Genomic DNA, 26,040 nt, shown 5'->3' with positions numbered 1-26,040 from the left:
GTACATGAATTTATTTTGATATGTTTATTGTGTAGTAAAAATCTTATTGGAAAGATTATTTCTTCTATAACTCTACGTTGTTTTTTCAGTAAATAAAACTGTGTCACTGCAGTTTCCACACTGCAACAATCCCACTGCAGCATCTAAATTAATTTCACAGATGTAACTTGTATAAAACCAGGATGAGCATTGTGTCACAGCTTAAATATATTTTATGAAACTGAATAAATGTAATGAAAAAAACATTTAAGTCAAAGTTCTCTTTATTTAGCACACACATATATATATTTATACAATATATACACATGAAGTTTTACAGCAATAACAAATATTTGAATGAATCAAGCGTACCATCGAGAGTAAGAAGTGACAGATGTATTTTACAGTCCGGGTCATATATCACTTTATTTGGAGCAATACATAAAACACACTTTTAAGTTGAACTTTGATGTACTTTTAATATATTAAATTTTAACCGATAGAGACATTTATTTTTTAACCATAAGCAAAGCTGGTGGAAAACACAGCATTACAATTCTCTCTTTGTTGGCGTCTTTTCTTTGCATACGGTTCAAATTGAATGTTTTTCTTATCCAGGTGTTAATTGTGAGTAAAAAAAAACAGAAATATAATGTTGTAATCCAATTTTGGATGAATATTTGTTGTAATCATATTCAGAAGTGGTTCAGTCATTTTCCACTGCTCCATCAATCTGCAAGGAGACAAGAAAAACAGAGGAAATTAGTGACAGAACTGGGACACAGAGAAAAAAATACATACGAAAATTGTCCTATTTTATGAAGCCAGGACCATAAAGAACATTGACGCTGACTGACAACTGCACACAAACTGTGAGGGGTGGGGTCTGTCATGCTGCACGACTGAAACAGCAGATTTAGACTAAAACAGAATGAAAACAGAAAGTTGTAGAGTTGATGGTTAATGTGGGTAGAGATGCAGGAGAGCCGGTGACAACTAATATGTGTCTGTGTTTGAGTCTACACACGTCCACCTCTGACCCCTGAAGTCTGGAGCGTCAAGAGGACACACATTTGAAAGGGGACCCCCGCAATTATGCCTGAGGGGAAACACACACACACACACACACACACACACACACACACACACACACACACACACACACACACACACACACACACACACACACACACACACACACACACGGTTCTGCTGTTTGGTTTTGCATCGTCATGTCTGAACAAGATTAGCATCTGACTAGCAGAGATAAAGCGTTTAATCCTAATTTGTCCAGACTTTAATCTCGATTAGGAATTAAGACCATCGGCCACAAGAGACCAGATCGACTCCTCTTTGTATTTATACATTCTTTATTCTTTAAAAACCTAAAGCCCCTCTTTGGGCTCATGGGTTTGAAAGACCAGTTTCATTTTAATTTTCCCACAGTCCAGACTGTTGGACGGTGAAAATCAAGGTGTGTTTGTTGTGCGAAGGAGGATGTAGGAGGGTTATGATTGAGGAGAGCGCTGCTAGACTATTGTCCCTGGACACATGAAGTGTTTCAGACATTGGGCAATTATGAGGGGCCTTCCTGAGCCTGTAGAGCTCTCCAGGGCTCTTCTCCCGCCCACGCTGTCCCAACACCCGGTTGATGTTTGCACATGGGGCGACACGGCTCTGTCTCCAAACTGTGCACACTGAAAGGTACACTTGTGAAGAGTTTGATGCTATCTACGTTCTGATTCCTGTTTCAGTAAATGCATGAGAGAGGAGGATAAAAGTCTGAGTCTTTACAAGACTAATGTGACCCTTGAAACGATGGAACAGTGAAGACAAATACAGAGGAGTCAGAGGAGGTGGATGGATCATTTCCAATCATGACTGCAGTTTAACAAATTGTTTCTCCTCTGTTTCCCTCCTCTTACTTTCTCATATATTCATATACAACTGAAGGATTGAATATCGTTGGCAGAATCTTCTTCCTTTCCACATAAATAAATCAATATCATCCTTGATGGATCGATCAGTTTCTCACTGTGGGAACATACAGCCAAACCTTTTTATAGCATCATTTAGCTTTAGAAAGAAACTTAAAAAATGCTGTTACTTTTGAACTTGGTTAACTTCTCCAATATACACAAACACACACACACACACACACACAGTCCACCAAATTCATTCCTCTCTTCTACTGGACAAGGTCTTTAGAAGATATTCTCATGGAAACGAGGTAAGTCTTTTTCCACGGATCAAGAAGGCACAACAGAGAAAGTGTGTGTGTGTGTGTGTGTGTGTGTGTGTGTGTGTGTGTGTGTGTGTGTGTGTGTGTGTGTGTGTGTGTGTGTGTGTGTGTGTGTGTGTGTATGCGTGTGTGAAAGAGTTGCCAAAGTAAGAAACGCATAAATAAAGAAAAAGCTTGAATTTGTAAGAATGAGGAGGGTATAAGTGTGGGATGGTGGGGTCTACCGGACTCTCTCCCTCCGTTTCTCTTCTTTCTGTATTTAACCCCCACTCCCCAACACACACAAACACACACACACACACGCACACACACACACGCACACACACACACACACCCTTATGCTGACATTGTGTCCGTCCAACAAAGACGTCCCCACGGCCCCCTCATTATAAATACATGTCATTGGATCACAGCTCGTTTGAATCCCTGAGTCTGCTGCGCTCTAAGTGGCCGTGACTGAGCCCTGAATGGGTGGCCGAGCGACAGCTATACCAACAGTGTGCGTGTGTGTGCGTGTGTGTGCGTGTGTGTGCGTGTGTGTGCGCACAGAAACGACCACAGCCTCCAGCCTATTGGAATGAAAGCTTCACAGCAGGACGAGGTCAGAGGTCAGGCCGTCTGTTACATACACATGTACGTACACACACACACACGCACAGTTTACTGTACATTTGATAAAGTGATGCAGAGACTAAACGATGAAGTTATAATAACACTGGTTTGAATTCAGTTGAACAGTTAAACTGCTGCATGTGGGAAGCAGGTTCGCTTTAAATCTGGGGCAATACGTTTCCTGCTGCCTCGACAACTCAGCTGTGTGTGTGTGTGTGTGTGTATGTGGGTGTGTGTGTGTGTGTGTGTGTGTTAAAAGAGCTCATCCTATCTCATTTTGCAGGGGAAATGTGAAAGTGTCTCTATCCCACTGGAACCACAAACCAGGACACAGTTTCACACTCTCATCCCTCCTTCTCAGTCAGCCTCTCTCTCTCTCTCTCTCTCTCTAGGCTTCTATTTCTGAGTCAAAGCTCCCTTTTCTCCAAGGGTCTAACAAACTTTTCCTCACTCTACTTTCGCTGCTCGAGTTTTTAGCCCACAGAGATGTGACTCGACCACAAATCAGTAATTAAAGGACAAACATTTTCACCAGCAGGTTTCATAAGCATCCACACTCATAAATAATCTTGCACTCGGGTTGTCGTTGTAACTGTGTGAAATTAAAAAAAAAGAAAAACACACATTGTTCCCTGATTTCATTGTACAAGTGAATGACAAGTGATTGGTGAGTGTGTGATGCACACTGGGCTCATTAATGCAACAAAGCCAACAATGAGCCAGATGAAGAGGCGGCGGTTGCCCATGCTAATCATGTCTGCTGGCCCGCCACCTTCCAGCACATTCGCCTATATATACAGTACTCCTCCCCCTCACGAGACGAGGACCCCCGAATAGCTGTCCACACACATGGCCTGATGGGGAAAAGGAGCAGGAGCATGATAGGCGCCTATAACAATGTCTCAGCTGCATCTGTGCATCTTTAGTTTATCGTTCTACAGAGTAGCTTGGCTGTCAGGAAGGGTGTTAATGGAAGGAGAATAAAATTAAATGCATTGCCAGTTAAATGACAGTCAATGAAATAGGGTCTGTTTTTTAATCAGTATAGAGCAAATGAACAAGACTTAAATGTATTAAAGATGAATCACTTTTAGTAACTTTATATATTTTTTCATTATGAAAATCACATTTTTTCACAACCTGAATTGATCTAAAATTCCATTTTATGTTATATAATCTTGCGTCTGAAAAACGTGAAAACATGGGAACTTCCTTAGTTATCAGGAAAAAGAAAAGTCAATTATTCACCATTGCATGTTGTGTACTTAGCTTATTGTCAAAGTTTTGCTAAGTAATTGTATTAGAAGTACAAATAACAGTCAGTATTTCATTCTGCAATAATGGTGGTTATTAAAATAATTGTTAAAAACAATTTTTGGTGTAAGATTGCTGATACACATAGTAGGCATACGTCTTAAGAGTAGGTGATCTTATTCAAAGAGTTTTATTTATCTAAACTTTATACAAAGTCAGGAAACGTCTATAAAGACAAAATCTGCTACAATAGTCTAAGACCAGTTCAGGGAGAGATCTGAGACAGTGAGGACTAAAGCGACTGGTAAAATGGAAAATAATGGAAAGCATGCGAGATAAAAACGAGAGGGTGACGGACTAAGAAGAGTGTGAGAGAGACGTGAATCACAAAAAGTGTCAATGCCAGGCTTCCTTTAGGCATGAGTGAGAAACTATGAGGCCTGGTGGTGTGTGAATGGTTCGGGAACGCACACACACACACACACACACACACACACACACACACACACACACACACACACACACACACACACACACACACACACACACACACACAGCCCCCACTGAGTCAGAGCCTGTGCCAGTGAGACAGGTCTATGGGTCTATTGAGGGGACATGGAGGGAACTGTCCCTTTCTGTCGAGCTAATGAAGCCTGCACCCACCAGCATAAAGGAGTGGAGAGAGTTAGCACTGCGCTCCTTCACCCATTCACTCACTTCCTGCCTTTACACAGCTCCTGATGAGGTAATGCTCCCTCTCTTAAAGGGATACCGTGAGTAACGCACCTTTACGCACGCGGTTCTGTCCAACAGAACAGAAATAGATCTTGTAATGTTCATTAGGGGTAAAGACACAATTTTATTATGTATGCCATTTAAATGATATATGTATTAAGTACGTAGTTGGAAATATTCTATATATTTATAAATGATTGACATCAAGTAATTTCCTTGACTAGGAATACCATATAGTTTGAGCGACACCTTTTGTGCTCTAGTGTCTACAGCAGGAGGACAGTGTTCGATATACAAGCGTCATTTCTTGGTCCCGTCAATTGGGGGGACAGGGGTGCACTGCCCTCAACTGCAATCTGATTGGCCCTTGAAGTAACCCTCTCCTGTTAATCGTCTTTTTTTATCATTCACGAATAATTCAAACAATAAATAGGAGAATTTGTTAAGAATTTTTATATCCTGAGCTTTTTTGAATCACACAATGTGCTTGAGCAAAATATATTCACTGATGTGTGGCTTTGTTCAAAGCTACAGAGCTAACAGCAAACAAGGAATGACTGAAAAGTGCACCTTACTGACTCAGTACATGGAGGTTGGACATATAATTGGCCCCTCTGTGTAAAGTTTGGCCCCTTTATGGCCCCTGATTTATTAAAAAAAAAATCTTAGATCCCCGCTGAGATTTATCCCTTCAGATAAAAGAGAACTCAAAGTTTGGACAAAACTGTTAATATGGTTTTTCCAGTTTGATCTGACAGAAATCACAATGGTTATAAGGCTCTAAAGCCAGTGTGTGAATGCACGCACTGTAAACCAAACTCCTGACAATTTCTTCCATCATGGAAATGCAGAGTGCTTATACAAAGCCACCATCAATCTAGAGCAAAACAAAGACAGGCACCATGCTGGAGAGCCCGAGACCAATGCGTCACTCAGAGAAGAAATGTCACAGAAAGCAGAGATGTGTGGAGAAAAGGCTTCGAGACAACACAATCACACTTTCAGCAGGGGAGGTCTGACTTTAAGGCTGCCTGTCTGTCAGCCTGTCTCCCACTCTGCTGCAACTACAACATGATGAAGGAGCTCTTGTCCAAGTCTACACCCCAGTCTAGTCCTCTCTGAGCAACCAGACTGAGTAACAATAGACAGCAGTGCTTATCAAGCAGCCTGGCAACTTCATTAGCATCCTATAAGACCCAGACGACAACCAAAGTGGCCCTACACACACACACACACACACACACACACACACACACACACACACACACACACACACACTCATGAAGCATACAACCCCTTTGCTGGCCTTGACCCATGAACTCTAGGGCCCTCTTTCACCTGCTACCACCGCATTCATGCGAGCAAAGGCCGTCTCGCCAGCGCCAGACTGTTCTGCATATGTTCTCCCAGCATTCCCACGCTCCGAGCACTGGAGAAGATCAACACTTTCAGCACAGCAGCATTCATACAGGACATAATGGAGATCTGCATTGTGTCTGGTTGTCTGGCTTTTTTCTCCGTCTCATGCCGATCACCACCATCTCAATGACTTTAATAGGGGAGGTCTTTCCTTTGATCAATTTGTAAATATGCTACTCTGACTGGAGTAGAAAGAAAATGTAACACAGTCGTATTTGTTTCTAATAAACTGCTTTATTTTCACCCAAGTCTTTGTCATCATGAAATAATGCCCTCATGTCGTTCCTCCACTTCCCACTATCCTTTGCTCTCCTCTCCTTCGTTTCTTCACAGCAGAAGCTGTGTTGTTGATTCTCTTTTCCCACCAGCACATCAAGGGTAAAACTCATGACTCGTCCAAGCCTTTTCTTCCTCTTCCTGATTCTCCCCCATTTGTCACTGGCCAAAAGAGGCTTGGCGTGTGCTCATTGGCTGGTGGTGTAAACGAACCAGAAACAGTGATGCGACTAACATGAGGCTACAATATGGGACAGGGGTGTTTACGTGCTATTGTGAGAAATGGGGAGGTATGGGGGGGTGCTGCTCTATGATAGATAATGTGACTGTCAGATGTGGACGATGTGGTGCGACACTTGGCGGGTTTTCATTCACATCGTGCGAGGGGGACTTGGTGAGGCGTGTGACTGAATCTGCCTCGCCGCGCGGCATATGGACCTCGCCGTCTCTATGCAAATGATTGAGACGCAGACACATATTAACAAATGCAGCCAAACTGTCCCCCCCATTCTCCAGCCCCTCATTAATGGCTCTTCCTAAAACCAGACACCCCCCCCCTCTTCTCAAATAATAACCTCTACACTATCACCCCCCACTCCTGAACGACCTCCCCACCCCACAGTCTAGACCCTGCAACCCCTCTCTCTCTCTCTCTCTCAAACCAGACGCCCCAAAACCCCCCCCCTCTCCTCAGCTCCCACGACCGGCAGACAGACCCTGTGATTTGCGTGACCGCCATTTTGCTGCCCACAGTAGTGCTAACTGTACAGCGCGGCAGCTGCCTTGATGGGCGAATGCAAATACGAGTGCCGCATTGTTACTCCGCGGGTCAGACGACTCTCATCGCATGAATTAACGCCCCCCAAAATACAAGACCTGCTCACTCAAAGGCGACCACAAACGGACACACGGCCGAAAACGCAGAAACGTGAGATGTTCATTTACAACTCTTCAATCCTCCGACTACATAAGATCGTTACTATTAAAGCAAATCATGAGATCAGACATTTTTTTTCATTTGATGCAAGGTGCTGCACCAACGTCTGGAACAGATGAGAAGCCTCGGTGTCCATTCATTTTCCTCTAACTGGTGTATTCTCGGAAAATATCGTATTTCAAAGCTTCAAATCAGCTTTCTTCATGCGGCTATTGTTGTGATACCAACTAATTATACGTTTCATGTGAATCCTTTTTCTAACATGAGCCCCCCCCCTCCCCCAACATGATTTGTTCAGTGGCATGGTAACCAGACAGCCATGTGCATGAAAATGAGACTATTATGGTCTGGTCGTCGGTCTGGAGATCGTTGGGCCTATGGATCCCTCCTTAATTAAAGTTTGTGTGCATGTTTGAGCGTCTCTGTTTGCTTAATGCTTTCATCTGTGCATTATGTATGTCCGCTTGTAGAAGAACTGTGTGCACGCGTGACAGAGCGCTCTCTGATTAAAGAATAAAGCCTCGGCTCAGTCTTTTGTACAGTGTCACATTTGCATGCGAGGGAATCACATGGAAACATGCATACCATATGGCACAGTGGTCCAGGCTCTTGATCGCACGAACACCTATCAAACACATCTCAGGGTGCGAATACCCGCACCTCGATAGAAAAAATGTCACAGAATGCGTTTTAAAACATTACCTCACTCCTAGCTTACTCGCTCGCCGCTATTCGCCGCATTCACAGGAGCAATTATCAGTACATGCCAACGACACAATGTTTGGAGGTTATGCAAATGCAATTAGCCTCAATTTGCATTTGATAACAGCTAACAGTTGCACAGATGGCAGACAACAGCGATGCGCCCGCCATCTTTGGCAGAGGGAAAGACCGGCGGCCATTTTGTCTGAAGCTGTGCCCATCTGGACAGGAAGCAACCGCGCTGCACTGCTACGATGACGACACAGTTTGGGAGCTGTGGGTGCACAGTGCTGCCGCTGCTTCGCTGGCAAACACTCTCAAGGCCAAGCATGTACAGTACATTCACACACACAGAGCTCTCTGCTGGCTTATATGATTCAAAATGTTCAGATTTGAGTTATAGACTTAACAACTAAATTAACCCTCTAAGTTCCAAACATTTCTTTCTATGAAAATAACTTTTAAATTTTGGTATTGAGAGCACACTTGTTCGTGGAGTGTAACAAATGGAGTGCTAAAGAGAGATACTTGCCTTTTTACCATTTCCACTGTAAGGGGAGAAGGCCTCTCTGCTCTGTGATCTTCAGCCCTCTTCACCGTTCAGTCCCTTTTTTTAATCAGCCTGGGACTGAATAATATCGTGGAGAAAAATGCCGGTGTTTCTGGTTTGAACAGACAAGTGACTGTGGCTCACCATAGTAACAGCAAACCATGAGAGGAGGAGAAAATAAAGACAGCACTGTCTCTTTGTCAAATATGAAAAATTTGTCAGGGAATAAACAGCAGGCGGGTGGAGGATGGAGAGTGAGTCAAAAAGCAGAACTCCCAAACTGGTTTTTAAACAGCCAGAGGCAGAGAATGGGGGATATGTCAATCTTATGAAGGAAAGAAAAATCAAGAGAAAGGAATATCCCTCTCGGCAGTCTTTCAGCATTATGGGTATTGTGTATTATTTGGGGAGAGAGCCCCTTCAGCAGAACCACACACAGCCAGTGGAGATTGGGATTTGAGGTCCAGTCTTAGGTGCCAGGGCTGCAGCTGAGAGGGGCAGGCAGGGCCTGTCCTTTGGAGGTCTGCAGGCCCCTAGGCCACAGACTAATGCAGGAAACCCCACTCAGAGCTGTGCAGGCTCTGTGTTTCATATTGATTTCTCCTGCATGACGGTAGCTCCAGAGGTGCTTTGAGCCTTCAGGGACCTTCTCCATCCTTCCCGGCCCACTCACTAGCCCCCCGCCTGGGCTTCACCGGCTTTGCTGGACCCTTGGATGGAGGTGCGGGCCAGTGGAGGAGAGGAGGAAGACGAGAGCCCGTGGCAATGATGATGAGCCGCGCTGGGTCTCCGAGTTCAGTCATCTACCAGCCTTTATCCAGCCTTCCAACCACCCACCCATGTTTCTATCTGAAAAAAGGAAAAGTAGAAAATGTTTTTCAAAATCTCACCTTTGGCATTCAGCATCCCTCTGCTCAATGCAAATGCAAATGTAAACACTAACACTTTGATTAAAAATATGTGGGAAGAAAACGCCAACTTGCTCTTTTGTAACCTGCCTCAAGGCACTCGATACAGGAACAAATAAAAATGCTGGGCATACTGTATGAAACACAGACACATCTATTTCTTTTCATATTTTTTAAAATGTCGTCCAGAAAAATCATTACACATAACCTATATTTAAGTAAACCTTATCTACATTTATTATGTTACACAATTTATCACCATGTCTAATGACTGGCCTAAATAAAACACAAAAAAACAATGAGCACCGTTCTGATACCAAATCATTTGTTTTCATGGATTCCTTCACTTCAGTACATTCTGAATCCCGTTATCATGCTAATACAATATCGTCCTTTATTTGTTGCTTTGTTCTTTTCTAGAAGAAAAAGGAATTGCAGGGGCCTCCTTCAGCAACCACACAACCCACTGACCCCCATTCCTGTCAAAACCAATCGCATATTCAGACATATTCAGCTCAGTGTGGTCGGTTGATGAATGAATAAGACAGAGAGAAAGCATTGAGGTAAAATGGTCAGGGAGCAGTTATGGGATGGTTTATGGGTGAATTTGAGTTTGCTGTTATGTGCATGTTTTCAGCGTTATAATGGGGGAGCACCCGCAGCAGCCCCGAACTTGGCCCGGTGCAGGGGGAGTACGTGAGGTGAGATTGGGTGAGCCAGAGGAAGATTCAGACACAATGCCCCCATTGAGAGGGTTCAGACATGGGTGTTAACTCGCCATTCCTTCACACACAATAGGGGCCCCCACTACAGCCGGCATAGGGGACAATGTTGGTTCAGGGCAGCCCTCCACCCCGGTAAGAAAGAAAAGGGCTGCATTATCAAGATGGGAGGAGGAGAGGCGAGAGACGGACGGGGGAGATAGAGGGATGTGTTTGTGTATGGGTGAGGGGGGCTGTGACCCATGGCTTTGGACTTGAGGAACAAAACCCAGAGACATCAACAAATGCGTTGCAGCAGCATGAGGAATCTGATGGCTTTGAATAAGTGATTTACAGATTTTTAAATGTTTAGTAGAGATGTCTGTTAGAGAGAAAGAGATGTGTTCAGTGTCATCACTCTAACGTTTTCACTGAGAAAGTGAAATTTGGATCTGCCCTCGATTAGGATCTACCCAAATTTAATGGGTTCTTCCCAGACCCATATTTCATCTTTCCACCAAGTTTCATTTTAATCCATCCAGTTGTTTTTGTGTGATCATACCTACACTCAAACAAACCAATACCAACTTACAAATGGACAAGAGTGAAAAAATACAGAAACTATCCTCTAACCACATGAAGCAGCAGTAAAGCTTTAATTACCATTAAGGACCATGTTAGAACCATTCAAACGGTAATTAAATATTTTTAAGTAACTTTTGTGACATTTAACATACTTTGGATAACCACTGGTTAAAAAATATTAATTTGTAGAACAAGTTGCCTGTTTTAGTTAAATTACAGGAATCTATGGAGCCATACTCATTGAGCTTACTGTGCACATTTGTTGTGTTTTTCTCAATATCCTGATTAAGGACTTTCATTGAAGCACAGATCCATTACATGCTTGCACTGTGTAGCTTGAATTGACTAACACATAATATGAAAAGTTGAAAATGGTTGCAAATACAAATGAAACAGAGATACCATCATTCGAGATGATACAGTACGATACCATACAAGATACTTAGTTATTCCCTCAAGGAGGAAACTGAATGTCAACTCACACATAGGACAGACAACTACCAAGAGAAAATCATACATGTCTCAAGTCAGTACAATATAATTAGAAATCACAGCATGAAGGTGCCCAACATCAACATATTCATAATAGATAGATGCTTTGCTATTTTACTCAGACAGTGTATGCACACTATTTTATAAAATCTATAAAAACACACATTAAGAACACCAAAGAAAATTTCTGTTGCACAAACCATGCAGTCATTTAATCATCCCAGGATTGATTCCAAACTTGTTTTGGAAGAGGGAAAGACTGTCACATATATATATATATATATTATATCTCTCTTTTTGTCCTCCAAGTGTCCTGTCTGTCAGACAGTCACCAACCATTAAAGCCAACTACCAACAAGGAAGAAAGGCATCTGCAGTAATAGAAACAGCCTGTAACATCAGTCTTTGGATGAAGTATTATAAGTATTATAAATGAAACACAAAAATGCCTCGATACTTTTGTGCATTTCAAAGGTTTCACATGCACGGAGCCGGGTTGTGAATCTCTCTGCAGACTTTAATGGCATCATGTTAGCAACAGGAAGCAGGAATCGCATCCTCTAGTGATTTCAGCATATTTTTATAAACATCTTTAGTGTTCCTCCAAAGACCACATAACAAGCGTTTACTCGTTCAGTTGCTTGTTATATACGCCGCGGTTGTGAGGGAACGCTGTTTTGGGAGTCAGTTTGGGTGTGATGCTGACAGCGCTAACAAGCGGTCGGTAATGTAAAGTGTGTACACTTTTGTTTTACCTTTCATTTCCACATGGGTAGAACTTTTCTGCCTAAACAAAAGGGGGGCACTGCATACGTGTTAAGGCCACACAGTGATGTAGGTGGTGGGCTGTAGGGGGGCAAGGATAGCTCGAAAATATTTATGGAGATCCTGTGTCTCTCTGGGAGCCTAATAGAATCCCGTGGCTGGTGTGAGAGCTCATTGTGGTGACGTAAAGGATTAAACTGGCAAACTGGTAAAAACAGGGAAAAGAGCCTGAACGCCCTTGATACCTCCTATGGAGAGGCAACGAGCCATCAGACAATGAGAAGGGGAGAGTATACTGCGAACTGACTGATTTCATCTCAGAGAAAGAGATGTAAAGGAAGTAGAGAGAGGGGGAAGATTTCGTGGAAAGAGACGACAGGGTTTCTCTGTACATGCATGTGAAAACAATTGCTTGGAAATGGAGTGACGAATAGAAAAAGACTGAGAGCAGAGTTTGGCTGTGTGGACGACTGTTTCAGTAGTCGAGGATAATATGAGCAAATGATGTTTGTCTTGGTTGTCTGTCTGCAACGTGAGTGACAGTTTACAATCTCTGAGGCAGCAGGCAGGCCCAGCAGGTTGGCTCTTTGCCGCTAACCCATCTCTCATTTCCCAACCAATTTTTCTCTCTCTCTCTCGCTCTCTCTCTCTGTCTCCCTTCCACCTCCGGCTCTGGTCTGTTTAAAGCCATCTCTAATCTCCCTCATTCTTCCACCACCACCTCTTCTTTGACTTTTGACTACATTTTAAAATAATTTTCTCTCTCTGCCGCATGATAACCAGTTATTGTAACCATCATCTTGGCTGCACGTGGCTGAAGGTATAACAATGCAAGTCCTTATTTCAAGACATTTAGGGAAAGGGAAATCAAATCTGTAACTGGTAATCCAGGTTTCCTGATACTTAAACTGCACAGTGATGATTCCTGAGAGGCACTCTCTTCTTCTGTTAGCTGGCTTCTGCTCTTTTTTATATTTTTATGTCCTTTTCACTCATAACCAAAAAATGATGAATGGGATATCACTGTATCCGGCCTCCCATTCATCCCAAAACTGTGAGCTGAGAAAAAAACCTGCTCTTTTCAAACTAAAACAATCTCTGTTCCTACAAGCGTCCTGGCCCTGTATCAGTTTTAATCCCCATCCTGGAAGTATTAGTGTAAGTTGCAAATAGCTTGAACAATATCCCGTTTCCTATGCATGTCAAATGTATCATTTAACTGCACAAAAACTAAACTTAAAGGGGGCCAGCAGCGTTTCCAAACATCTCTGTTTATAGTGCTCCAAAACTCTGCAGTAGTGTGGACGAAAGGCGTATCCGTAGCAGAATGTAATAACAAGGATGTAGCCTTTGGGTTGGGATCACGATCTTTCATGCTGAAGCAGTAAATTAATTCTGAGCTAATATTTTCAAGCTTCAGTTTCTTGATTATACATTAACGTAGGGTTTATTGGAGTCAGTACAAATGTCTACGGCGATGAGAATTCCCCCACCAGCATTTTCATGGACAACGCGACAGGTAACAAACTATTCTCCTCTCAACTGCCGTTCGAATGGAAACCACACTGAGCATAATGCATCATCTGCATTCTACGAGCCGCCTGCTGAAAGACTCCTCTCTCCTCCTTCGCTCTCTTCATCTCCTTCCCTTCAAAGGCTGCCGAGGCTGCATTCAAACAGCAGGATACACACTCAGCTAACAAACCTCATTAAGGGCCCATACACACTTTCTCAATGCTAACACTAGCTGTCACACATCCCCTCTCAGTGCACACACTGGTGGCCACACTGACCACGACAAAGAATCTTTACAGAGCTAATTAGAAGGGCCCCCCTCTCTATGTGAAAATCATCTGAATAGGAGGGAACATGATAACGAGGAAGGGAGAAAGAGATGGAGAAAGAGAAGGAGGGACGGGTAGGAGAAAGGAGGGAAAACTGAGTCGGAGAGAGTATGAGAAAGAGAGGAGAGGATGCTTGCTAATATACTCAAGGAGATAGCATGGCGCGTCTTTCACAGTGTGGAATTAAAGCCGGGAGAGCTCAGAGAGGCAGGGGGAACTGAATTAGTGTAACACCGCTCCGTGTGGCTCAGATGCAACAATGGAGGGGAGTGGGGAGGGAACTGAGTGCTGCACCGTGTTTTTGATGGGTGAGCCAGTATCTAGAGGGAGAGAGAAAGATAGAGGGAAGGAATGAATGTGACACCAGATTCTTCGGGACGACGGTGAAAGAGCAGCCGATGACGGACAGCAACACAGAACCCACTTGTCGTCAATGTGAACGAGCGATTAAAGAAAGCGGACAGAACAAAAACACCAAATAAAGATTTGGGAAATTAATTTGCCTGCCGCTTAGGCTTTCTCTGCTTTTCTTTTCTGGCATAGAATTGTTTCATAGTACTCGCAAGAAAAAGGTGATCTGTATTCTCTGTCTAAAACCTCGATTTCATTCTGCTCTGTTTTGTGTTTGACAAAAAAAAAAAAAAACAGAAGGTCACACCAAGGGTTGGGCTGCAAAACATTCCTCTATAGTTGTCATATCTCCCTCCAACCCTCCTCTGTTTAATTTTTTTCTTTTGTGTCCCTGAAGCGAGCTGTGTGAGTGTGCATGTGTGTGCATGAGCATGTGAGTGTGCATGAGTGTGGACAATACCAAGTTGACAGTTAGGGTTTCGGGTCAAGCACAAGGCCAAGTTTGTCTCACGAGCGTCTGAGTGAATGAACACATCAACAGTTGAAGAAGGAAAATATAAAAGTATTTTTCCCAAAATAAAAAAACATGATTCTCACATAAAAAAAAGCTAAACTATGATTATTTACAAATTGTATGAGGTTGAAAGTGACTTTAAAAAAATGAAATCCAATAAGAAGAGAATGGAGAATTTAAACAAAATCAAAATACGCAAAAGAAAAAAAAAAGAAAATACTGATAATAATAATAATAATCAGTTTCTTTTTATTCCTTTGCAGAATTTCTAGTTCAAGTTGAAGTTATGACCTAATTGTTGTCCCATCAAGACCAGTGGCCCCTGATGAGAGTGCAAAGCATTCTGGGAGAATAGCAGGTGTCCACATGTCACAGAGCCTCACAGACAGCTTGTTAATTTGCACAACTTTTACACACACACACACATCTCTCTGCCTCTATGTGTGTGTGCATGCGTGTATATGTATGTGTGTGTATATATTAGCGATGGGACTTGACCCTAGCGAGCTGCGGCAGTGTTTCGCGTCTTGCTGGGCGTGGGAAAAAGACGGTACCCCCTTTTCACAGCTGCCTCAGCCGAGGCCCGGACTGCTGGGGGGCCCCCTGTACCCCCTTCACACACACACACACACACACCCGTTTCCCCCCTTGTCTGACTACCCACCACCCTCCTCCTCCTTCCATCCCATTCAGGCTCCAGCCTACTGGCTTTCAAAAGCAGGACCCCCTTCCCAGCCCTTCATAAATACATCTCATTATTCAAGCCCTAGTTTGCATAGGGATTCCAAAGAGATCTTCAGCGCTCATGAGGCTTGAAGCCCCTCAGCCTTTTGGACCGCACAAGTGAAAATTTCGACTTAGTAATCCCTCTGTGTTAATATTTGTTTTTAAAACAATGTGTGCTCATTTGCAAAACCATTTCGACAATCTTACAACTGTCTAAAAATTTACATGTTGATGCATCTTAATTGTAAAAAAAAAATCCCTTTTTTTCAAGGATTGTGGCTGAAAACGGGGAGAAGCTAAACGTGGTGAAAAGAGAGTTTAGCATGACGATTAGCGAGTGCTTTGCTAGTCTGTATTCCATCTGCCACCGGCTATTGTACAGTACCTCACACTCACACTCACATTCACACTCACACTCTCACACACACACACACACACACACACACTCTTCAAACCCCCCCCCCCCCCCATCCCACGCCCATTCGCTGCAATGCATTACTGCAGAGATTTATCTCCTATCAGCCTGTATAATACTGAGGTTATAATTTACATCCACTCTAGAAAACAGCAGCACAGGCCGCTCCTTGCATATGCTAATGTAAAGCTTGGGAAAATCTGGGCGACTCAAAGAACGGCATACTAAATTTGAATAACTGAGCTTTCCATTGAGCGTCAAGGTTGTGGAACCATGAAGATTTGACCTTGCTAACAATATGTACTTATTGTTTAATTTCTAATGCGCTGCTATTTAATGGGGCATTGGAGGGAGCACTCCCAACAGCCTCAACACTGGGAACTTTCCTGTTTCAATCTGGCTGGAATAACTCCAATAACACGTTTTGGACTTGAGTTATTTCTCAGAAGCTTTAAAATGGAGAATTTTATATTTAAATCAAGTGACAGCAAAACATCTCATCGACCCGCTCGGCTTACAATACTTTCCTCAGAACTGTGGTATTTTTCAAGCGATTTGACTTAATGCTGAATAATGCATGTGCTATACCTTTATGTAAATCAATACTCGGTGCACAATAATCAGGAGACTTTGGACAAGGGGAGGGTGGCTCGTCCAGGCATTAGGGGCAAAAAGGACAGAGCCACCCAAACACTCTTTCCACATGAGCAGGTCCAAACCTTGGGTGAGCCCTTATACGGCTGCGCTCTCCTAACGGGATAAAGAACCGCAGCAAAGATTACACGACCACCTCCCCTGCACCTACCACACACTCTACCTGACAAATAGGATCATAGTCTTTAAAGGGATAAAACGCTGAATGTATGAGAATGAAAGAAAGGTGTGTGTATGTGTGCAAGAGTGAGTGTGTGTGCGTGTGTGTGTGTGTGTGAGTGTGTGTGCGTGCGTGTGTGTGTGTGTGTGTGTGTGTGTGTGAGAGAGAGAGAGAGAGAGAGAGAGAGAGAGAGAGGGAGGAGAGAGAGAGAGAGGAGGATGAAGATGATGTATAATGTAAAAAAAATGTTAATACTTCAAAGCAGAAAGGGATAATGGAATTCAACATGGAGGCCTCACTTCACTCGCTCAATTCTCACCGTTTACTCTCTATGTTGCTGGAGGCAACAGTCTAATGCTGCCACACTCTGTATATACATATTCTGACATACACATGAATGATATAAAACTGACATTTACACTGTGCGCTGGTGAAAATGGCAGCAAATGTCCATCTTAATGCCCATTTTCATTTGAAGGAGACAGCGAGGATTACTACAGTGCTGCACACTTAAAATATTATTCCTCATGCAAAATATAAAATCTTTGATATTTCAAAATTCAGACGCAGTCTGTCTTTCTTTTACACAAAACAATTCCTTTGTCCACCGTACATGGGCAACATTCAACCATGCACCAAGAATGCTGCAACATCACTCGTTCGTGACGCTGTAGAAAAAAAAGCCTACAGCATCTTAAAAAGTTTCACCTGAGCCTTTGGAACTTATTGTTACTTGCCCGAGATAGGGAGGGCAAAATAATCACACTGCTGGTGCACTTGGCAGCATAATGGCGTGTTGCTAATATGCGAGTGAAACACATCTGTGCTCATCATGCACGTGTTCTCATTTTAAATATTTACCTGCAGGTCGACTGCAGCGCCTCTTCCTGTCCGGTGGCAGTTTATCTTCATTGTGAGTGGGTACACACTTCATTGCCGGCATTTTCCTTTAAAGACAAAACAAAAAAGAGAATCAGCCGTAGCTCCCATTTTTAATACGACATCACACATTAAATAAGTACTATGCAAAGCAGTGCAGTGGAAATATAAAACACAAGGGGAAATAAATGCATTTGATTCAACCTTGCAGTAAACACCAGTTTCCTAAACTTCACAAATGTTTTCTCCCATAATGCACTTCACATCATTTTTTTTCCTTTCAAGGTCAAATATATTTTCTGTAGTTAGAACAATAAATCACACTTGATTAAAGTGTTTGTGGAGAGTCCAAAAATGTAAAGCGTCGTAGAAAAGCAGTCGTATAACCCAAAGTGGAGCATCTGAGCAGCATCCCAGCTGCTACTAAAACACATAATTGAACACAAAGGACGTTTAAAGAACAAATAAAAACAGAGATTGCATTTCTGAAAACACCATGTGATATGTGGAGTTGAACAGAACCATAAAGAAACTGCATGATACATTAATCCCTTCTTTGCATCACTCTAAGATGGAGGACATGGAGGTCAAATCGTATGTATCCTGGCTCTAAACTGTGCAACGGCCTGCATATGCGAACGTCAACAACCCACACACGCAGAAACACACGCAGTCACACAGAATCCCGGCTCTCTTGTTTAACAGTGCACATCAAATATTGTCAGTCATGGTCTAAATAGAGCATGCTGGGACTTCAGGGATATTCAGTCATCTCCAAGGCTTGCTGATTCCGCTCCAAGAATAGATCAAACTCTGAGCCCCATGTCCTATTTTGTTCTTATCTTGCAGGCGAACGTGAAAAATAAACTTGAACATGTCTGCCATGTGTCGACGTCAGTGATGAAAGGACGTTGCAGGCTGGAGATGACTGTGTGCAGCTTGGTCTGTACACTATGATGCTTTATGATGATGATGTGTGACACCGCGCATACGAAGACGCAAACAACGCACAATATTTGACATTCTAGTGATGGAAAGACAGTGTTATGAGACGTGTTCACACACAGTCCTGTGCTGTCTTTCCATGCTCCAACGTCATTGTGCACCAAGTAATAGACTTGTGCATCAACTATACATCACAGTCCTATATTAATGGCAACCAGGAGGTACTACACTACCTTCACTACAGAGGTCAGTGCATCAGAGGAGTCTTACATAAATTAACAAAGTGACATTACTGTCGTTAATAAACCCAGTGCCAACTTCTGGGCCTGCAAAATTCACCTTAATGCAACGTATGAGATCTTAGGAAGAGATCTGGAGCTGCTGCTGCCAACACCGTCACGTGACTCCTGGATGGACCAATCACATGTATCCTTTAACTATTTCTGTCTCACCCCCTCAAGATATTGCTGTTATAACACCCACACAGTTATGACAGCTACACCGTGGATTTTTTTGTGTGTTTCCCCCCCCACATGCACCCCTCCCTACATGTCCAGAAGTGAAACGAGAAGCCGATTTATTGATCCCAGGCCTCAGCATCATCATCATCGATGCCCCCAAACCACGAGCAACATTCACGCCCTCACTCGCACGTAAGGTGAACGTGCACATTTGTCCAGGAGAGGAGGACCACCACTGAGATCATGCCCGGTTTTCACACACACATAAACACACACCACCACCACTCCTCATCATCATCAGCTGCGGCGCTCAGCATCCCTCAGCATCCGTCCATCCTGCATCCTTCCCCCGCTGCCGCTGCTGTTGCTGCCCGGCATCCTCTCCTCCATCCCGCTCCCACACAGAGAGAAAGAGGGAGGGAGCCCCCGGCCGCGAAGTGCTCGGCGTCAGTTCGTACTTTCGGTTCTCTAGCTTTATGAAATTAAAACTCATACAGCTAGATAACCAAAGACACAAACTGACCCGTCGTCTCTTAAAGGGGCCGCCTCTCCTCCGGTGTACACAAAACAGAAAACAGAGGGAAGGATGGAGAGAGAGAGAGAGAGAGAGAGAGAGAGAGAGAGAGAGAGAGAGGGAGAGAGAGAGAGACACACACACACACACACAAACACACGACAGAGAGCAGAAATAAAACTGCTCTATAAAGCTTAGCCTCTATAAGGAGGTAAAAATAACTTTAAAGATCCAAGTTGTATCTTCCATGATTGTCACAAAGACACACACACACACACACACACACACACACACACACACACACACACACTTTGATTGTCATACTAAGGCCCAGTAGCTCCCCAGTTGGTCCTGCCTATCATCACCAAACCCAACTTTGCTCCATCGGCACAAATTAAAGACAGTGTGAAAATACCTGAAGCCTAAAACTCTATTTTTGTGTTTAATAAGCAGCATTTTGTTTTGCATGTAGCATCACGCAGCCCTTACTCATTATTCTCATTCCCCATATCCCAACATTCACAACCAATTATTAAAACGCAAATGTAATTTTAAGGAGGTGGTGTCACCTTTTACCTTTTACTGTGGGTTTAAGCCACGATACATATAATTAAAGTTGCCATTGCACAATCTTCTATTGTGCGGCTGTTGTAATGTAGTTTAAAAAACCACGACGCCTGCAACAACCAGTGTGACGGAAATACAACACAGCTACACAACAGAAGCTCTTAATTGGAATAACTCCCACATCAACTATAGATACAAAACCAGCACCCCACTTACTTACTCATCAGGTTCACTCCACTCCACTGTGCGCAATATCCACCGACTGTTTCTACAGGATTTTCCCTTTTAGCAGTTTCAGCAGAGCCTGGTTTGATTTTCTCATCCGATGACAGAAGAGTCGACTAATGAGTAAAAGAGTAGAAATGCTGCTATAAAGTAGAGTCCTGTCTCTGTAGAGCTGTGTGAGCACAGCACGGTGTCCTCCTCTCCCTCACAGACGCGCGTCGCAAGTGACAAGTGCAGAGAGTGGTCGCGGTGAGCAGAGGGGATAAACTCCGCCTCAGAGAGAGGAGGAGGGGAGGGGGGGGAGGGGGGAGAGAGAGAGAGAGAGAGAGAGAGAGAGAGAGAGGCGGGAATCTGAAGATATTACAGCCAATTTCAAAACGGAGTCCATGTGTCTGTCAATCAGAAGATGATTCCCTGCGTAAAAATGCGTACAAATGTCCCCAAATGCAAACTCTGCCTGACGCAAATGAAGCTGCATGGAGCAAAGGTGATAATCTGAGAGCAGTGGTTGTATTTTAAAAGAATCAGTGAGATATAGTTTCAGAGCCACTCCTCATTAATATCTCTGGATTTTACTGTTAGATCTGTGGGGCTCCATCACCACACATAAGCTTCTTCTTTCACTCTAAACGTTATAATCCTGCTCGGACAGAATCAAGGAGCAAAAACGTCATAAAATATTTTTAAACCCGTGCCATTTTCTGCAGATTCTGCCGAGATGTATCAGGGAGACAAATACTGTTCAAACATCCTCATGCGTTAGGGCTGAAATGTTATTGATTAAGAATCACATACGCAAAAGGTATAATTTGTTTTAATTTATAATAGGTTACAACTCATGTACGGCAAATAGAAGAAAAGCGCAAAAGGACATAATCCTTAAAAAAACGAAGTGATAAGATATTCTAGTTCTTTGTGGTGCACGTTACAAAATGATCAACGTGATTAAATGCATTTGAAATAAGGATAATTAGCAGACCTGTATCCTCATTGCTTTATCATGACTCGATTATGGCTGCAATAGCCTCTTCATATTTTCCCATGATTGTCCAAAAACAAAACACAAAATAACCCTGTTGGAGCATTTAATTAAAATCTGTGTCCGTCTGGATCGGTCTGATCTGTATCACTGACTTCTCAGGTTACAGATATTAAAAGAAGAGGAAATGTTATAGGCTCTGTTTCAAACTATTTATATAAATACTGTGTGCAAGCAGAGGAATCCAGGGTCTCTGTCCTTACTGCAGAAAAAAAGCCACACGCCTATAGCATCACATCCTGATAGCATATATTCAGGCTATATTCAGCCAGTGCGATGTAATGATATGTGTGATATCTGGGCTGAGGTGATGAGATAGTGAACACGATTACAATCACCCTCTTTGATCAAAGAAGAAGCCAGTGGCAGAGACAAGACCCGAATAGCAACTTGCAATATCTCCCCAAAGTTTGAAAGGATATTTAAAAAGATGCTGCAGTGTGTGTGTGTGTGTGTGTGTGTGTGTGTGTGTGTGTGTGTGTGCGTGCGTGTGTGTGCAGGTAAACCAATAAAAGAGCAGCGAGCTACAGTCCTGGTTTCCAAACGAAAACTTGCATCTGATAGCAGTCACATATCTGATTATTACGCACGGGCAATCTGCTAGTATCAGTGAGGTGTCAGCTCTGCAGGTCCAGCTCCACTGTGTGAATCCCATTCTGCTCTCAAGCATTTATAAGTAGATGTAATCAGCTGTGGCCTGTGCTGCTGTCAGCCTGGAATTGAACTAACACCACGTTGTACAGGCGACTGTTGACGTGGATGAATAAAAGCGGCAAATTCGGTTCACGTTAAAATAAATAAATATAAATAAATTGATAATTGCAGCAATATTCGCACGAGATCGGTTTTTCATGGGATGCAGAGTCCTCGTTGTTTCTGAGCATGCGCGACCAATGGGGCTGGAGTACACGTGCATCCTTGTTTTATAAACTCCAGCAGTGCAATTAGATTTTTACTTTATATAGAAATACTAATACACATTTATACATTTTCATATACAAGGCCTCATATTCATATTATTCTGCTATTAAAAAACAAAAATGTGTGTTTAGAAATATTCTTTATATAAGGCATGGGCGTTTATATTATTACAGCCTAGAATATTGTTCTTATCCTTATTCTTTATCATTGAAAAAAAATATCTAGACGCAGTAAAGGCTTAAAGAGAAGATTTGAAGTTTTAACAAATAAAAACTAGTATTTGTTAATATTGTTTAAAAATATTACTAAAATATTTCTATACATTTCAGTAGAGAAACTGCAAAAGAAAAAAAAACTTAGTGTGTGTGTGCGTGTGTTCTCAGATGGATTTTCCCACAAACAAGTGACAAGGAAATGTGTACCCCCCCCTCCCACAGTCCAACTCCCATCTCTCCTCCAACACACGCACACACACACACACACACACACACACAAAAAGTCAACATCAAGTTCAACAACGTACCGGAGAGAAATTTACATGACAATCAGGTCTGGGATCCTCGAGGTCCTCACACACGCACTCACACACGCGCACACACACACGCCCACACACACAAGAGAGTCTGGCGTCAGCCCTGCTACACTTTCCCAGGCTCACAACAATATCTCCCTGCTGAACTCTGCACTGCAGAGCTGCCTGGGGCCTCCTCCTCCTCCTCCTCCTCCTCCTCCTCCTCCTCTACATGAATACTTCTCACATGAGCACATGACAGTTCAGAGTCTCATTAAATATTCCGGAGTTTGCATTAACTCCAACACAGACTAATACAGACACTCTTTCTACATCCCGAGAAAATTCGTCCAATGTTTTTCCTGATATTTTAAGGCGAGTCTGCGGTCCAGAGGCCTCAAGGTACATTTTAGTATAATTATATTATTATTTCTACTTTGTCATATTCCAGTTCCCGTTTGTTTATATCCGGATGAGATACTAGCAGCGACGCATCAGTAAAATAAGTTTTAAAAGCTGGACGTAATCAAGAAATGATCAATTATGATCACTTTCTCTACTCGGCTGAGACTTCTTGTTATTTAACAGTATCTTAATTAAAGATGATCCTTATATCAAGCATGACTCTTTAAAGATAAGTGATGAATAATTGGATAAATATTTGAACTCCCCCAAACTAACGAGAAGCACGTTGCACCATTAAAACATTAAAGGCTACTTACAAATGTTCTGTTTGCAGTCCAGTATTTAGGTCCACTTAGATTCCTCTGGATTATAATTTTCTGGATTAAAGTGATCCATCAAAAAAAACTCCTTTCTCTTTTTGCACCAAAAACAAACTGGACTCGATGTTTAGAAGAAGAGAGAGAGTGAGAGAAAGAGAAAAAGAGGGTGAGAGAGAGAGAGAGAGAGAGAGAGAGAGAGAGAGAGAGAGAGAGAGAGAGAGAGAGACCTCCTATATCCTGCGTAGCAAAGGTGCACGGCCTGCTATTATTAAAAAGCTATTTTCTTTTTCCCCTCAATAATCCTGAATTTATTTTATTTTCTGCATTGAGGGATAACTGCCAACCTTTTTATGCACGGATAAAAAAATCTTCTCTTACCGGATAAAGCAGGTCAGACATGGAGGGAGTGTGAAAGCTGCGGCTGCAGACAGCGAGAGAGGCCAGAGAGGAGGAGGAGGAGGAGGGTGATGATGATGGAGGAAGAGGAGGAGGGAGAAGATTCGACTCAGGGCCTATCAAATTTGTCAAAGAGGGCCTATAATATTATGGGAGCATATAAAGCAGCGTGAAAGTGGGTTATTGCTGGTTTTATTTTGAAAGAGAAATCAGGATTGCATGGACCAAACCCTGCTGCTACAAACACTGATTATATATAGTCCAAAAAAAAGTGTGGGGCCATAAGGATATATATATATATATATATATATATATATATATATCCTTATATATATCCTTATATATATCCTTATATATCCTTATCCTTATATCCTTATATATATATATATCCTTATGGCCCCACACTTTTTTTGTGGGAGCTTCATATATATATATATATATATATATATATATATATATATATATATATGAAGTTAAAGACTATTTTCTTTGGAGCTGAATATTTTTCACTTCATTTTATTGAGGATTTACTGGTTCTAATGCATTCAGCTTTTTATGCGCCTAAAAGAACAAGACGCTGTGTTTATTCCTCTTCTAGGATCAGTCATGTGATCATATCTCTATACACTCAGTGGGTGCATAAATGACCTCGCAGGAAATGGTGTATAGCTGCTGTTTTGTTTTTACTGTTGCATATATGTGCTGCAGATTCAGTCTGTGATATAAAATATATGGAGGGGAATAATCCAGTGCACAGTGTGATATGTGCAGCTACTTTACAGCAATGCATGCTGGGTGTACAGGGGGAGGTTTACAGCCTGTTTATACTCGACCTATAAGAAGCCAGCCTGTGTTATTTACATCGCAATAATAAATGCATTATTCCCGCAGATGTTATTGGCTGTTTCTCTCCTGCACACCAGCAGATTGTGGCTGTTTGGAGAGGAAGCAGAAATGATTTTAGTTTTTGAGCTGCAGGCTCCTGCCTCGTTTTAAAAAGCCACACGAGTAAACTAAAAGAAATACAGTCAAGTACAGTGGAGGAGCAGCCAGCACAGGGGGAAACAGCGACACACTTTGGTGAGAAGAAGAAACGAGATCGCCTCGTGAAAGCAGCTTTCTGCACAGAGACACTGTGTGTTGGTTATTTAAGGATATTTATTTTGATGCGAGAAGCCTGTATGTGTTTACTTACAGATAAAAATTAAATCAAATAAAGATGATGATGGTGAGAAATCTACAACTGATTCTGCTGCAGAGAAACTGTATATTTACTGAAAATGTTACATATTAAAATACATAATTCAACGGCCAGTCGTCTCCTTTGTGGAATAAATATAATAATTGAATCATTAAAAAGGTTATTTGAAGGATTAGACCATTACAAAAAACAGTCGTTTAAAGAAACCAAAGTCATTATTAGAAACCAGCTTTTCTGTTTTTATATGTATAATACAGGGATGTGAATGGTGTTGAATAAGTTAATATCAATCAACATTACACATGACACTACAGTAGAATATAATATGTTATCACACAAGTTCACCTGTTGAAACTGACATCGAAATGAAAGGTTGAAATTTAAAAAGTTGATTGAAATGAAAGTTTGCCCTTATACTGTAAAAAACATGATTACATTATTAATATTATTATTTTTTAATTATTTTTATTTGCAGGAGTGCGATAAGTAAAGATTTTGTACATATAAACTAATCTAAATGGTTAAATAAAACCCAGATGAAAAGTGCATGACTTTAAATTCACATTATACCTGTAATCGTTCTCATCCTTTTATACAACAGCAGTTTGTGCAGATGATTTTAAATAATCCTAAACTGAATTCATGCTTTTTCTCCAACCCTGTGAGGTCAACATGTAGTTCTTGATATAGGCTACACTTTATTCCTGGTTTGTTATTTTAAAAAGTGCCCTTCCAATTGTTATAGGAAGTTGGTCTATTTCTGTCTTTTGGATTCACATTTTAAAATACATTTGGTTTTGCCTGAATGAAAAATAAGTTTCTAATTCACTATACC

The 26,040-nt window shown here is 42.2% G+C and overlaps 1 long non-coding RNA gene across 5 annotated transcripts in view; it reads right to left on the bottom strand.

Annotated features, from left to right (window-relative positions):
* Window positions 1–245: 245 nt before the first annotated feature.
* LOC138405040 (uncharacterized) overlaps window positions 246–26,040 on the bottom strand; it is a 27,742-nt gene continuing 1,947 nt past the window's right edge. The window contains exons 1-4 of one of the 5 annotated variants that reach the window (XR_011238698.1): window positions 23,987–24,069; window positions 17,683–17,768; window positions 8,689–9,555; window positions 246–712 (exon numbers count right to left, since the gene is read on the bottom strand). This is a non-coding gene — a long non-coding RNA (uncharacterized lncRNA). Of the gene's footprint in view, window positions 713–8,688; window positions 9,556–17,682; window positions 17,769–19,382; window positions 19,577–20,403; window positions 20,636–23,986; window positions 24,070–26,040 lie in introns of those variants that run through there. The other 4 variants (XR_011238697.1, XR_011238696.1, XR_011238699.1 and 1 more) reach the window with 4 other exon arrangements.

The sequence above is a fragment of the Paralichthys olivaceus genome, chromosome 16, assembly GCF_024713975.1.
Source record: "Paralichthys olivaceus isolate ysfri-2021 chromosome 16, ASM2471397v2, whole genome shotgun sequence".
NCBI classification, from domain to species: Eukaryota; Metazoa; Chordata; class Actinopteri; order Pleuronectiformes; family Paralichthyidae; genus Paralichthys; species Paralichthys olivaceus.
This window is presented reverse-complemented; position numbering and strand designations above follow the sequence as displayed.